Source organism: Theropithecus gelada, chromosome 9, assembly GCF_003255815.1.
Source record: "Theropithecus gelada isolate Dixy chromosome 9, Tgel_1.0, whole genome shotgun sequence".
Classification (NCBI taxonomy): Eukaryota; Metazoa; Chordata; class Mammalia; order Primates; family Cercopithecidae; genus Theropithecus; species Theropithecus gelada.
In genome coordinates this window covers 40,553,361-40,569,496 of record NC_037677.1, presented here as the reverse complement: position 1 = coordinate 40,569,496, position 16,136 = coordinate 40,553,361, and the positions used below count along the sequence as shown (strand labels likewise).

Genomic DNA, 16,136 nt, shown 5'->3' with positions numbered 1-16,136 from the left:
CTTCCGGCTGTTTTCTTTCCAGACTCAGTTCTCCACTGTCCGTGACGTTTCCTGTCTCGGGGCCTTCACATAAGCTGAACTATTCCTTCTAATAAAAACACCTGTCTGCCTGTGTCACTGAGTGAACTCCTCCTCCACCATCAAGCTCAAAGGTAATCCTGCCATAATGATTTTTCTTGTCAATCCACCATAACACAAGTTAGTCCCCTGTTACAAAGTCTCACGCACTGTGAACTTCTCTTTCATTGTCATAAACGTTAACATTAATTATGTGTGTATTTTTAAAATGTCTGCTCTGTAAATTTCATGAAAGCAAATAAAATGTCTATACTATTCACCACTTAATCAAGCACAAGGCTTGACACATGGTGTATGCCCGGTTGATGTATTGGGGAAAAACGGACAATAGAGGAAAGAGAAACAGGGAGAAGAAGGGAGGGAAGGAGGAGAGAAGGGAAGAGGAAGGGAGGAAGGAAAGAAGGAAATAAAGGAGGAGAGAGAGGAAAAGGAAGGAAAGAAAGGAAGGAAGAAGAGAAGGAGGAAGGGAAGGAGAGAAGGAGGGAGGGAGGAAGAGTTCTGGTCATTACGAACTGCTGGTTGGGGATGGTGAGATTGAAGTGGGAGTCCAAAAAAAGTGGAAGAGGAGAGACAAAGATGAAGCAAGATTATACCCAAGATAGGTTCAGTTTCTTAAAATCTACATTGAAAGGAGCTTGGGGGCTGATTTCTATTGGCATTGGCCCTACACTCAATTTTCCAGTGTTCTGTTATCTACAATTTCTGACCCGTAATTATACACATCCATCATAGGCCCAGTTGCAGGAAGTCATGATTAAGAGTTCCTGCTAAATTGGCCCCTTGTGTATTAGTCATTATTTTAACATTCAGTGTAACAACATATTCAACAGTGTATCTGTATATTTAAAAGGGGGAAAGGAGTCATTCTCTGTTAATACCAGGCAGTAGTTCTGCAAATGAAGCAATTAATTTAAATGGATCGGAGTGTTTAAAGATTGGATCCACTAAAACACACACACACACACACACACACACACCCTCATCAACACTTTCACACACTAATACTTATGCTCATACTCACACACTCTCACACACACACCATTTAATTTGTTACTAATGCAGTAAATACCTATTAGAAAATAAATCTAAAGAAAGCTATTTTTGAAGGGTGTAAAATTCATTTTGTATTTTGAAATAAGAGGACAAAGGTGATAATGGTGATGATGATGATGATGATAAATGTTGACACAGAATAGTGACTAATATTTAGTGTGTGTTTACTATGTGCCAGGGATTATATTAAGTACTTTACATGCAATAATTATCTTAAGTAATCCTAAGACCTTATGAAGTAAATACTTTTATTACTCTCTTGTACAGTTGAGAAAAGTAAGGTATTCTTACCCAAAAGTTATCTAACTTTAAAGCCTGTGATATGCCTAGCCACTTGGCTAATTGTCTCACCTGCCCCCACCATATCCCCAAGATTGTGTCACTCATGTACCACATACCACATGCCACAACCATACGCACACACACAGCTTAAACTTCATTTTCACAAATATATAGAGGAAGCCAGATGTAGGAAAACTTTCATTCAAATGTTTACAAATGGAGGCATTCACAGTAAACACAGATCTTCATACTGAATTCCTCAAACTGTAGAATGATTAATCTAATTTCCTCCTCCATGTTTTAATTCTGAACAGATGGCCACACAAACTGTTTAGCCTCCTTGGTTAGTATCTATTTTCCAGACAATTCAAAGTCCCAACAGATGCTTCAGCCTAAATGTCACGAATTTATAAATGAACCTCCCACTCCCGATTTTTTGTACATTAAAAGCACCACACCTGACATAGTTGATGTGTTCATTTTAAAATAAATAAAGTTGAGGTTTTTCATAGCAATAACACATAAAATGATGCTTTCAGTTATGGTGACCATGTGATTGATAACATAAATGGAGATCCAGCAACCCGTATCTGAGAAAGAAAATAATCTGTTATATTTCCCATGAGAATGTAGAGGCCATCCAGACGGAAATAGCCTGTTTTCTAGGATTGGATAAGAGTTCAAGTGCCTCAAGTGAGCACTGAATGTCCAGAATTCTCAAACAACCTTCGTTACCTTAAAATGCCCAATTTGAAAGGCATGCTGAGCTCAGATGGATTTTAAAAGCAAGGCAGGTATCTGTGTTTGCATATCGAAACAGAAGAGCATAATTGGAATATCTGCAACAAAGAAATAATCGATGCTTGAGGTGACAGATACCCCATTTACCCTGTTGTGATTATTGCACATTGTATGCCTGTATCAAAATATCTCATGCACCCCACAAATATATACACCTACTACATACCCATGAAAATTATTTAAAAATTTTTAAAAGAAAAAAATTAACAGAATTTTAGAAGTAAAAGGGAAGTTTCTTCTTGCCTTAAGTAGAATTGGAACAAACAGAAACTGATATTAAACATGGGATAAAAAGAAATAATTAAATGAAAGAAACATCAAAATATTTCCATGATTTTTAAATGGATATTTTCTCTTGTCTCTCTCTCCTCTACACCCTTACCAGAAAGGAACAAACCCTCATGTGGAGAGAGGGGCAAGTGGGACCATAGTTAACCGCCTTCAATTCTCAAATCTCAGATGCAGTGATCAATACTTCCAAGCCAGAGGCAGTGGCTTTACTGTCTAACAAAGAATGGCACTCCCAGAGCCATTTTCTGACAGCTTCTGATGCTCATCACTGTAATATGGAACTCTGCAATAGGACAGGAAGAGTTAGAGAGAGAGACTTAGTCTTCCCTAATCTTCCCCTTTGTTAGCTCCCTCACTTTGGACAAGTTACTAACATGAGTCTCTGCTTCTTTGGCTCCAAAATAAGAGCAACCCTACCTATCTGATAACAAATGGAAATGCCTAGAATAACACTAGGCAGGCACACAGTACACTGTCAACAACAGTGTATAGTTCATGCAAGTAGAGTCAATTCAAGGAATAGAGTTTTGAGAGTCAACAGAGAATATCGTCACAAAATCAATTTTAGAATCAGAAGGAAACCTTTAGATCATTCTAGTATTGTTCCTTCCTGTTTAGGAAGAGGAAACTGAGAATCTTACCATCCATTAGCATCTTTTAATACTTAATGGAAGAACAGACTTAAAAAGATAACCATTAAAAAAAAAAGTAGGCTGATTCTTAAAAAAATGGTCCTAATACACAGTAAAGTCCCCAGTGGACAGGGCCAAGCCAAAGCTCAGTATATTTCTAGTGGAAGAATGACTTCATAGAAAGACTTTGCCAATACAAACCTTATAGTTTCTGGTTTCTCAGGAGAACTCAAGGTCAGCCCATTGTTTTTAATGTAGGCGTCTGGCCACTTGGCTCCCACTTAACTGGCACTAAAACAGGGGTTCTTTTTTCCAGTGGCTGATTTCCAGTCCTTCCCGTCAGAGCCCCAGTTATTACAACTATAAATAAAAATGTCATTTATTCCCATTGCTGAATTTTAATCTTTCTAAGTTAGTTCTACTCCCAAGAAGTTAAGAAGTAGAACATGAAGAGAAGCAATGGACATCCGATTTCCTTCTAGGCAGGCCATCAGCCATTGATTAAAGGAATCTATGAGTTGGACCTTATTCCAACCTCCCAGTCCTCGAAGGAATCCCACCTACAACATGAGCAAGCTGGTTATGCCGTCCCAGAATATATCTGAGTTCAGGCATTCTTGGTGTCACAAAGACATTCTTTCCACTTTCCAACGGTCCTGTTTCACAAAAAGATTTATTTTCCTTTTTCCCTAAAATCTGCCTCTCTAGAACTTCTCCCCATAGTTCCTGGTTCTTCCCCTGGAGCTGCAGCTTGTACTCTGATGTATTAATCACAGTTTTTAGTTTTTATATTTTATGATGTTTTGACCTCTTGGAGGACCTAGTTGAGTAAGAGAGACTGACCCCCTCCTCGGGGCTAGCTAATTCCTAAGACGATAAATGACTGGTCTGTGTGAGTGCCTTTCATACACAAACCAGCCAATCCAAAGGGTATACTCCAACCACCTCCTGTATCTAACACATACCAGGCCAATACTTTCCCTGTCCGAAATCAATGCAGGGCCAGGTACCAGACAACTAGGGACAGCCACTCTGCCCCTAAACCCACTGGCGTCATTCAAACTAACCAATCTTAAGCTGTTTCCCCTGCCCTGCCACGCTTGTTCCACAGAAAACACAATGAAGACTGGCCCATGCTCTCTCCTCACTCTCTCCACCTCCTGTCCAACACTGGCCTTCCCTCCATGTGACCCTGTGTGGCCTGCCATGCCCTTCCTCTTGGGAAGTAGAAGCAACAAAAATCTTTCCATCACAGCTGCTCAGTCACCTTTATAAATTAAAATCAATGTGTGTTCCAGCAATTTGGGATGCCAAGGCAGGAGAACTGCTTGAGCTCAGAAGTTCAACACCAGCCTGAGCAACATGGCAAGACCCCACCTCTATAAAAACAAAAACAAGATCACGAGGTCAGGAGTTCGAGACCAGCCTGGCCAACATGGTGAAACCCCATCTCTACTAAAGATACAAAAAATCAGCTGGGCGTGGTGGCGCACGCCTGTAATCCCAGCTACTTGGGAGGCTGAGGCAGGAGAATTGCGAATTGCTTGAACCCAGGAGGTGGAGGTTGCACTGAGCCAAGTTCCGGCCATTGCACTCCACTCATTACAGTGAATGGGGATGACACCACTGTACTCCAGCCTAGAAAACAAGATGAGACTCCGTCTCAAAAAAAAAAAATCCAACAATAGGGCCGGGTGTGGTGGCTCACGCCTGTAATCCCAGCACTTTGGGAGGCCGAGGCAGGTGGATCACAAGGTCAGGAGATCAAGACCATCCTGGCTAACACAGTGAAACCCCATCTCTACTAAAAATACAAAAAATTAGCCGGGCGTGGTGGTGGGCACCTGTAGTCCCAGCTACTGGGGAGGCTGAAGCAGGAGAATGATGGGAAGCCAGAGGCGGAGCCTGCAGTGAGCCAAGATTGCGCCACTGCACTGTAGCCTGGGCAACTGAGCAAGACTCCGTCTAAAAAAAAGAAAAGAAAAAAAGAAACAAAATTAGCCAGCTGTGGTGCTGCAGGCCTGTAGTCCTAGCTACTTGGGAGGCTGAGGTGGGAGGACTGCTTGAGCCTGGGAGGTCAAAGCTACAGTGAGCCATGACGGAGCCACTGCACTCCAGTCTGGGTGACAGAGTGAGACTCTGTCTCAAAAAATAAATAAATGCATAAATAAATAAAATTGATGTGTGTGATCAGTGAGATGCCTGAAAACCCATTGAAAGCAGTTACCCAGTCCCTTCCAAAACTTTTTTCTGTGCCCTTAACTGTATCCTTTATCACCTCCCTCAAGATTCTAGAGGCATCTCTAAGGAGTCCAGCTCAAAGAGCCGGCTGTTCATAACTGGGCCCGTCCTTCATGTAAGATCTGACTGTTTTAGAATACTAAGGCATTTTCAACTTTGGCAACCTGGGCAATATGCTTTTATCCATTTAGCCATTATCTTTTTCACTAGCTCATTTACACCACTGGTTAACAAAAACTTTCACTCTGTTTCACATGTACATTTTTTAAGTTTTCACATGTACATTTTTAAAGTTTTAACAAAAACTTTCACTCTGTTTCACATGTACATTTGTTAAGCCAAACGTCCCCAATCCTTTCTTGCACAACTGATTGTTTAAATGTTAAAATTCATCATTATCTTGATTAAATGTGCAGTTATCTACAAAGACTAAATAACTCTACTATAGTATTTATTATTGTTATTATTTTAGAGACAGAATCTCACTATGTCGCCCAAGCTGGTATCGAACTCCTGGCCTCAAGCAATCCTTCTGACTTGGACTCCCAAAGTGCTAGACTGCAGACATAAGCCACCATGCTGGCCATGTTTATTATCCATATTTATTATTCTTAATAACAACTATGATGACAGTAATAATAGCTAAAAGGTACTGAGTGCTACTGTGCTAAATATTTGACATGTCCTATCTTATTAAGTTCTATTCTAGGCACTAATATTATCCCATTTTCTAGATAAGAACATTGAGAATTTTAGAGACTAAGTGTAACTAGCTCAAGATTGTACGAATTAGTGTTAGAACAGGGATTCGAATGCAGGCTTAAATGTACATCTTGTTAATTACATCTTATTTTAGTTGTTTATGCTTGGATCTCCCAGTTAAAATTGTAGAATCCCCAATATGATATGTACCCACTCCTGAGGATCTAAATTGTGAGTGCTCAGATACTTGTTTTCATTGGATTCTATGTTAAATTGGTAGTTTCATCAATCTTGTTGGCTATTCCACCTAGGTTTCCACACGTGTCTTCTTCGTCTTCCTGCAGCCGTTAATAAGTATTTCGAAAGATATGAAGCCCTGTAACATTCCCCTGAGAGCCTCTGCTCTTTGCGATAATATTGGTGACTTTTGATATATGGTTGTTCACAAGCTATGGATCTTTCTAACTAGATTTCTTCTTTTGACGTTTCTCCCTACATATAACAAATGCTTCCTGGGTGTCAGCTGTCATTATTGTCACTATTTCCACCTGAACACTCACATGCTACCACGAGAGAGTTTTTCAAATGATTTATTAAATCATGATTACATCAAGTTTACAGCAATCCATTACTCTAACAGTAATCACTTTATCAAAGAATAAAAAAACAGAGGAAAGGAGTGTGCTTCCTTTTCTTTGTTCACCAATGCAGGCTCAAAAGAATCCACCATTTCCTATTCTGAGCTCTCTCTACTGCATTTAATAATGTATTACAACCTCAGACTGATGCAGATTATGATTAAATTCACAAGAATAACTTTTCCACCATTCTAATGAAGGCACACTCCAATAGTGCTTTGCAGTTTACAAAATAGTAAATACTCCAATAGTGCCTTGCACTATTATACTCCAATAGTGCTTTGCAATTTACCCACAACAAATCTTACAGAAAATGTGAGGGTATAATGACTCCCCTGCTTAAAGGGGTCATTTACTGTGCCTCCTTGATTCAAAAGATGAAAGCAATAAAATAGATATTTGCATGCATAAGATTTTACATTCTTTTCAATATTCTTATACCTGCGACTTTTGATCTGGAAAATCTCTCCTAAGGATATCTGTTAACTGCAGCATTCAACATTGAAAAGATTGCAGAAAGCCTTCCAAGAGCTATAAAAACAGAATTCGTAACATTTGGCTTGTGGGAAGGGCTGTGTGTTTACCAGCTTTAAGGTAGAGTGGTGCGCAGCCGCTCTATGCATTTTCTCACCGGCATGGTTTCAAAGCCCTTCCTTCCTGTGCTCCCCAAACCTGTTTGCAACAATCTTTCTCCTCCACAGTACTTGCCACAGGTAGCTAAGTGTGAATAATGACAACCAAAAAAAAAAAAAAAAAGAAAGAAAAACTCAAGTTAGCCCTCTGGGGGAGAAGCTCACAAGGATTAATTATATTGTAGGGGTTGATATCTGTCTTAATTTCCCTTTCCAGCAGTTTTGCAAATACATTTTTCCACAGTTTTAAAGAAATGTAAGAATTCCCAAGTTCCACAACCAGAAAATCCTGAGTCTCTGATAGCTAAATAATGGATGAAGCTCCACTGTTTACTTAGCAGGAGAAAATAAAAGAATGATAGAGAAGTCCAAATAAAATGCAGGAATCTGACATCCTCCTGTGCCCAACAATGGTGAGAAGAATATCCCAGCTGCTTCTTCTTTTTTTTTTTTTTTTTTTGTCCATGTGGAAAACGTATACAGAAACAACAGTTCTGTATGGGGTTTATTATTATTTCACACCTGTACCTAAGAGTTCATCGGGCGATTCTCTTCTGTGTCAATGTGATTGCTTCCTTCAGTAATGGGCTAAGACCTACAACACAAATTACTAAGCATTTCCATCCCAACAACTCCACTCCATCCCCTACTCCACTGTCACTCCAAAGAACTTTCCCGAAGATACCGCATAATTTTCCCAGCCAGGAAACACCTCCAATATTACCACATATTCATTTACTGAAAAGTTGATTAAAACATTAAAGTATAATGAGCAAAGCTGAAGGCTTTCTTTGCAATAATGTTCAGTATTTCATGGCTGATTAATTCACTCTTCTGTACTCTTTTGTAGGGTCAACCATACCAAGTCAGTCAAGTTGAAAGCTTTTGTGGGGGGTGTTTATCTTCTGAGAGAATCCTCCCCATGAAATCTCCCACAATGCCTGTCACTGGTACCTAAAATTCCACCATTAGAGATTCACTCTTTTGGTTCTGGAGGCATTTTAATCCCTAGGGGTCCTATTAAAATGCAAAAACTCTGAGAAGAATAACAGCATTGAAAGCTATTATTAACTGACAGCAAGGAGGCCCTGGGGAATTGGATGCAGGATTGGATCCAGCATAAGGAACAACTCCAGGAAATCGGGGTGCAAGCAGAGGGGAGGTAAGATGGCAGCAAAAATAAACTTTAGCTACTTCGCCATTTTGCAGGGGCAAGGCAGCCCCACTTCTGATATTCTGTACACTAAGGAAACTCCATTCAAGGTGAGATGATGGACACACTGAGAGCAATTTATTTTCAGTTGTGCTAAAGGAGAAAATCAACAGTGACACATAATAGTATTTATGCAGAACTCTGACTTCAATGCAGTGTGTTTAATCAGCATGTTGCCCCTGTCCCCCAGTGCCTTGAAGAACTCACGTGGCCTTTCAAGGGTCTAAATCATATAATTATAAGCTCATGTTCTTCTATTCCCTCACCCTCTTTAGAGACAGCGATATGGAACTTTTCTTTTTCTGCTTGCTTTTAAAATTGTACTTTTCACATACACTGGAAATGTTTCTGTAGAAAATGTGGAAGTGACTTAAACTAATAAGGTGTCACCAAAAGAGAAGAACTAGGAGTCTACGGAAGCTGACTTTGTCGATTTCAGAAATCTGCCTGTATCTGATAAGGCGCTGATAGGCCGCAGCCGAAGTTGGTCCCAGAGCCGTCTCTCTCCCTCTCAGAGATGCTTCCTACCTTGAAAAGTCATATGGACACTAAAAGCTTTAAAATGCCAGGAAAGATTGAATTTCTGTTATTATTGTGTGGTGGTGATATGTGTATATGTGTGTATATGCATATGTACGTGTGTGTATTGAAAAATGTAAATGCACAGTGGGAAAAATTGCAGTGGGAGATTAGATTTCCCCTAGAAAGATAATGTGAAACATTTAAAGGTGTTATGACCTTAGGGAGAAAATAATAGGTTGAGGCAATAAGTTTCTACACTTTTCTTATGTACCTGAAACAAAAAGTTACGGAGGTATTTTGGGTGTTTTATTATCGTTGCCATTGTTGTCGTTTTTATAGTATACAGACGGAATGATTAACCCAAACTTAGATCCACCTCAACGAACATCAAAGTCCAAGGCTTCTCAGTGAACACTGCCCAGGGTCAAGTCAGAGAACCAGGATTACAAATTGCTTCTGGCCAGAAAGAGAGAAGTATGGTGCAGAAAATCAATTCCTGGGGAAGTGAGTAGGCCTTCAGCAAACTGTAGATTTAAGAAGACAGAATAGATGCATTTCTTTAAATCATGGTATCTTCACCGTAAGTAACTGTGTAACTGTACTTCATTAAGGGTGAGCTGATGGTTATAATATTTTAACAAAGAGTTACACTTTTGTAGAGAAAGCTTAATCAAGGGTGTTTTTACTCTGTCACTCATCTCATTTATCTGAACTTGATATAATATCTGTATCTCCACTTGCCTGCATTACACCATAACTGGCCTTCGTCAAACAGGATGTGCTCCATTTCCAATGCTCCAGAAGCACAAAACACTAAAGTCAGAAATATTTGAGAAAAATCCAGCAAAACCTTAGCCAATATAAAGCTATGGAAGACTGCACACTACAAGAAAAAACAGAAAATGAATATCCTTCAAACCACAGGTCAATACCTTCATCCACATGCATCTGCAAAACAGCAGATTTTCCCCCTGACCAGCATTAAGTGGCCTTATTTCATGCTCTACTCTTTCCAGGGTAAGGAAAGAGGAGCAAAGACCCACAGGAATCTCCTGAAGTTGCCCTCCATGGCCACTTCTGAAAGAAGTAAATAAGGAATGCAGTGTCTGGGGATTGTCAATATTTTGATCACAGATATGGAGGTGTATGAGAATGCCCATGCATGTTGGGTGTGTTTTATAATTGTAAAGTCAGTATCACCAGTTGCTGATAACAGACAACCATTCATCCAATCAACAAATACTGATTACCTATTAGGTGCCAAGGAATGTCCTATTAAGAAAAAATAAATGAGAGAGAGTTTCTGCCGTTTAGTCTAGGCTAGGAAATAATTCCATAAAATAATTACTGGGGCCAGGCGTGGTGGCTCACATCTGTAATTCCAGCACTTCGGGAGTCCAAGGTGGCTGGATCATCTGAGGTCAGGAGCTCAAGACCAGCCTGGTCAATATGATGAAACCTCATCTCTACCAAAAGTACAAAAATTGGCAGAAGAATCACTTGAACCTGAGAAGTGGAGGTTGCAGTGAGCTGAGATCATGCCACTGCACTCCAGCCTGGGTGACAAAGCGAGAATCCTTCTCTATTAAGTAATAATAATTACTTAATAGTAATTATTATTATTATTATTATTATTATTATTATTGGCCAGGCATGGTGGCTCACACTTATAATCTCAGCACTCTGGGATGCCAAGGCAGGAGAATCACTTGAGGCCAGGAATTTGAGACCTGCCTGGGCAACATAGCAAAACCTCATGTCTACAAATTTTTTTTAAAAAATTAGCTAAGTGGAAAAGACGTGAACCAGCAGGAGTTCGTCAGAACTCTGGCAGCCTTTCTCAAAAAGTCTGGGACGCTGAAAGTCACCGGATGGGTGGACACCATCAAGCTGGCCAAGCACAAAGAGCTTGCGCCCGACGATGAGAACTGGTTTTACACCTGAGCTGCTTCCACAGTGCGGCACCTCTACCTCTGGGGTGGTGCTGAGGTTGGCTCCATGACCAAGATCTACAGGGGCCGTCAGAGAAATAGCGTCATGCCCAGCCACTTCAGCTAAGGCTCCAAGAGTGTGGCCTGCCGGGTCCTCCAAGCCCTGGAGGGGCTGAAAATTGTGGAAAAGGACTAAGATGAGGGCTGCAAACTGACACCTCAGGGAGAGAGATCTGGACAGAATCGCCGGACAGGTGGCAGCTGCCAGCAAGAAGCATTAGAACAAACCATGCTGGGTTAGTAAATTGCCTCATTCGAATAAAAAAAAAAATTAGCTTGGTGTGACCAAGCACGGTGGCTCACACCTGTAATCCCAGCACTTTGGGAGGCCGAGGTGGGTACCTCAGTCAGGAGTTTGAGATCTGAGGTCAGGAGTTTGAGAACAGCCTGCCTGACATGGTGAAACCCTGTCTCTACTAAAAATACAAAATTAGCTGGGCATGGTGGCAGATGCCTGTAATCCCAGCTACTTGGGAGGCTGAGGCAGGAGAATCACTTCAACCCATGAGGCAAACGCTGCAGTGAGCGGGGATGGCACCACTGTACTCCAGCCTGGGCAACAGAGTCTCAAAAAAAAAAAAAATGGCCGGCGGCCGAGGCAGGCGGATCACGAGGTCAAGAGATAAAGACCATCCTGGCCAACATGGTGAAACCCCGTCTCTACTAAAAAAAAAAAATACAAAAATTAGCTGGGCGTCGTGGCCGGCACCTGTAATCCCAGCTACTCAGGAGGCTGAGGCAGGAGAATTGCTTGAACCCGGGAGGCGGAGGTTGCAGCGAGCCGAGATCGTGCCACTGCACTCCAGCCTGGCAACAGAGTGAGAGTCTGTCTGAAATAAATAAATAAATAAATTTTCTTAAAAAAAGTAGCTGGGTGTGGTGGCAGGTGCCTGTAATCCCAGCTACTTGGGGGCCTGAGGCAGGAGAATCGCTTGAACTGTTATGCCCAGACCGTTTATTCCCCGAAGAAGACCACCAGAGTCCAAAGTCAAAGCTAAGCAGCAAGGATCTTTATTACAGGTTCGAACCTGGAACTCTCACTCGCTTGCGAAACGAGACGGGCAGGAGAGCTCCGGCGCTGAGCTCCGAACAGTTTATATATTCTAAGGAAAGTGGGCATAGAATTATTATACAAATCAGATGTATGATTGGCTAGGGTGTAATCAAGATGATTTGGCTAACTATGATTGGTTCCCGCCATTTCTGATATTTCGGTTCAACCCTTGAGGCGGGAGAGCAGTTTTACACAAAGGCAGTTAATTATATTGCGTCAGGTTGCACAACCAGTTTATGGCAGCAAGAGTTTATCTTACTTAAACACGTCTTGTGACCCGGCCTCAGAACTTACAAAATCTCTGGTACGTGCAGAAAAACAGGTACTTACAGAACTTACGAAATCTCTGGTACGTGCAGAAAAACAGGTACTTACAGAACTTACGAAATCTCTGGTACGTGCAGAAAAACAGGTACTTACAGAACTTACGAAATCTCTGGTACGTGCAGAGATTAGAGAGCAGAACAACGGGTTTAGCAATAGGGTGTAGCGGGGCGGGGGGGGGGGTACACATTTTTGTGTCTTTGTGTCCTTTCAGAACCTGGGAGGTGGAAGTTGCAGTCAGTAGACATCGTGCCACTGCACTCCAGCCTTGCGAGAAAGTGAGACTCTGTCTCAAAAAAAAAAAAAATTAGCTGGGTGTGGTGGCTTATGCCTACACTTTCAGCTACTTAGGAGGCAGGAGCAGGAGGATCCCTGAAACCCAGGAGTTCAAGGTTATTGTGACTGTGATGACATCACTGCATTCCAGTCTAGGCAACAGAGCAAGAGCCTGTTGGTTGGCATAGGGGAAGCTGCGCCTCGCCCAGAGCCTCACCCAGAGCCTTCTGGGATGGTGGATACGTAAGGATCTCATGGAGGGAGGAGTTGGGAGGTGGGGAAGGGAGAGTGGTGAGGTAGTTGAGGGAAGCTCGTGAGCCAGTGAGCGCACAATGCGCCAGAGTGTGGGCAGGGACTGAGGAAAGAAGTGGAAAACGGACAACCTGCAACAGTGCCTCAACGGTGCCTTGCCTCCGTTTGAAATTTCACCAGCTCCTGAGCAGGCTGGGGGTCTGGCAGGCTTTTGATGTGGATTGTCAAGATTGTTTCAATTATACGCTTGCAGTTATTGAGTCTGACAGAGGTGAAGCACCTTGCCTAAGGTCATACAGCCGGGGTTTGAGCCCAGGTGAGTCATAGCTAGATGACCTCACCGACCCCTCCCACCCCTCTGCACAGGAGATCAGCTAGTTCTGGAGGAGGATTATAACTAGACCTACATTTTAAGTGAGCAAGACATTCTTGAATTTACCCGGGAGATTGGTATTGATCCCATCAAGGAACCAGAACTGATGTGGCTGGCATGGGAGGGCATTGTGGCCCCACTGCCTGGGGAGTGGAAACTATGCCAGGACATAAGGGGCAACAAATATTTTTTCAACTTTGCCAATGGGCAGTCTATGTGGGACCATCCACATGACAAACACTATCAGAACTTTGTGATCCAAGAGCAGGAAATCTGTCATCTCTGGGGCCATTAAGAATAAGAAGAAAAAGAAAAAGAAAGACAAGAAGGACAAAAAGACCTCCAAAAGTCCCCTGGCCCTGGGTTCCTCATTAGCCCCAGTTCATGTTCCTCTTGGGGACTGGCTCCTTTAAGAGGTCTTGTTAGAAATACCAAAATTGTTAGAAATTGATCATCGGTGCTGTTAAGGAAAGTCAGCAAGGAGACAAAAGATCTCTCAGCAAGGCAATCTTTACTTTCTGCAGAAAGGATACTCAATCGCAGATAGAACAATGGCAAGAGCACACCTGAACAAAGGAAAAGCAAACATGTTTATCCCTTACACATTTGGGTCATCCTTACTGCTATGTCCTGCATCTACTGGAGCAGGACCTCACACTCTTAAACTGATACCCAATTTGCTAATAGCCTAAAACTTTCCTAAATAGGTAAGTGCAGGGACGAACAAAGAAGTTGCTTATGAAATGTTTAAGGAAGCAATAACATTTCCAAATAAGGAAGGGGCATAGGCTGTGAGCTGGAACGTGCTTGTGAGCATGTCCAGCAGTTACATAGGATAGGGCTTAACAAAGAGTTATCAGCACAAAGCAAGGAGGCTTGAAGAAAGTTAGTCTGTAAAAGAAACTATTATTTCTAACACTTATGATTTATTCTTTAACAAGAAGGGAAACTTCCAAGAGGAACCTTCTTACTTTCTACAATTCCCTCCTGTTTATAGTTTTCCTCTTCAAACTTACTTAACATGTCTTGGATTAGTTGTTTTGATTAACTCCTGGATGTATGGTACAACATAACACCTCAGAAGAAGGAGTATACTTATTATAGTTGTTAAAGAGGTAAGAATTGAGGCTACGTTTTTTTTCTTTTTCTTCTTTTTCTGGTTGATGAAATGCCAGGGTAAAAGGGATAGCCAATTGAACTAGAGCACAAGCACTGCTCTAATTATTTGGCAGAGTGTCCAGTGAAGGTCCTCCATTATACCACCAGATAATCAGGGATGAATAAGGGCAGACTGATGAGTCAGCTCTTGGAAGTGCCTGACTTCACTGCATCCTGTTAAGTCTACAAGGAACGTGAAAATTTTCCCCTTGTTGTTGGAAACATGAGGTAAAATTGGTCTTGAAAGATGGAGGCTGGATGGCCCTTGGGGGCTGACTCGCAGGGTGTTGGACTTCAGGAAATAGCAGAGAAAGAGCCTGGCACAATTTCTTATTCCAGGTGGTGGAATCTTGAAAAAGAGCTACCATGCACTCCATGTCCACTTGATTTGAGGACCGTCCTAATGGAAAGGGAACAACCTGGGCCTCTGGCCTACCATGGGCACAAGCGTAATAGTCTCTGTTGTTTAAAGTGCGAATGGAATATTTAATCCATTCTAATCAGGCATTTACATCTTTATACCCTGTTTTAATGGCTATGGTTTGCCTTAGGTCTCCTATTTGTACTACTGAGATCTTGGTTTCGTCATTGGGCATGAGGCGAGGCATAGTTTCATTTTGTAGGTTTGGGAAAGGGACAGTTGTAGGAGGTGGAGAAGGGAGAACAAAGTGCATCTTAAAGAAGTCTATAGGATCCTTTCCAGTGACCTCTGCGCCTAAACCATAGAAACACTCTAAAGTGGGGTTAGAGTTGCTAGTGGTAGGAATAGTAATGGATATAGGCACTGGGTTAGGAAAGAAAAGGAAAACATAGATAGACTAAGCTTTTCTTAGCTTTAATTTGGAAGGGCTTGATCCAGGAACAATGGCCCATGATTCTGATGATAATGGTGCTTGCTTGACTCGGGTGTGATGTGTCCATTCCCTTTCCGCTGTGTGAACAGCAGTCTTGGTGGTTAGCAGCACAAGGCAGGGTCCTTCCCGGGCTGGCTTAAGTTTCCATTCTTTCCACCCTTTGATGAGAACGTGATCCTCAGGCTGGTGCTGGTTTAACGGAAATTTTAGGGGTGGTACCTGTACTAAAGCGCTTTTAGTTTTGAAAGAAAGTGGAAGATAAACCAAATATATAATTTCTGAGAAACTGATCTTTTGTTTTAAATGTAGGGACATCAGCAAGAACATACATTGAGGAAACAACAGTCTCTTCAATAAATGGTGCTGGAAAAACTCGGTCTCTATATGCAGAAAAATGAAACTAAACCCCTATCTCCCACCATATACAAAAATCAAATCAAAATAAATTAAAGACTTAAAGCCATGACCTCAAACTATGAAACCACTACAAGAAAACACTGGCGAAACTCTCCAGGACATTGATCTAGGCAAAGATTTATTGAGTAATAACTCAAAAGCACAGGTAACCAAAGCAAACATGGACAAATGAGATTACATCATTAAAAAGCTTCTGCACAGCAAAGGAAACAATCAACAAACTGGAGAGACAACCCACAGAATGGGAGAGAATATTTGCAAAGTATCCATTTTACAAAAGATTAATAACCATAATATTTAAGGAGCTCAAACAACTCAACAGGAAAAATACCTAATAATCCCATTAAAAATG

The 16,136-nt window shown here is 41.6% G+C and overlaps 1 pseudogene; it reads left to right on the top strand.

The window, feature by feature from the left end:
- Positions 1-8,517: 8,517 nt before the first annotated feature.
- LOC112631015 lies at positions 8,518-11,297 on the top strand (annotated as a pseudogene).
- Positions 11,298-16,136: the final 4,839 nt, after the last annotated feature.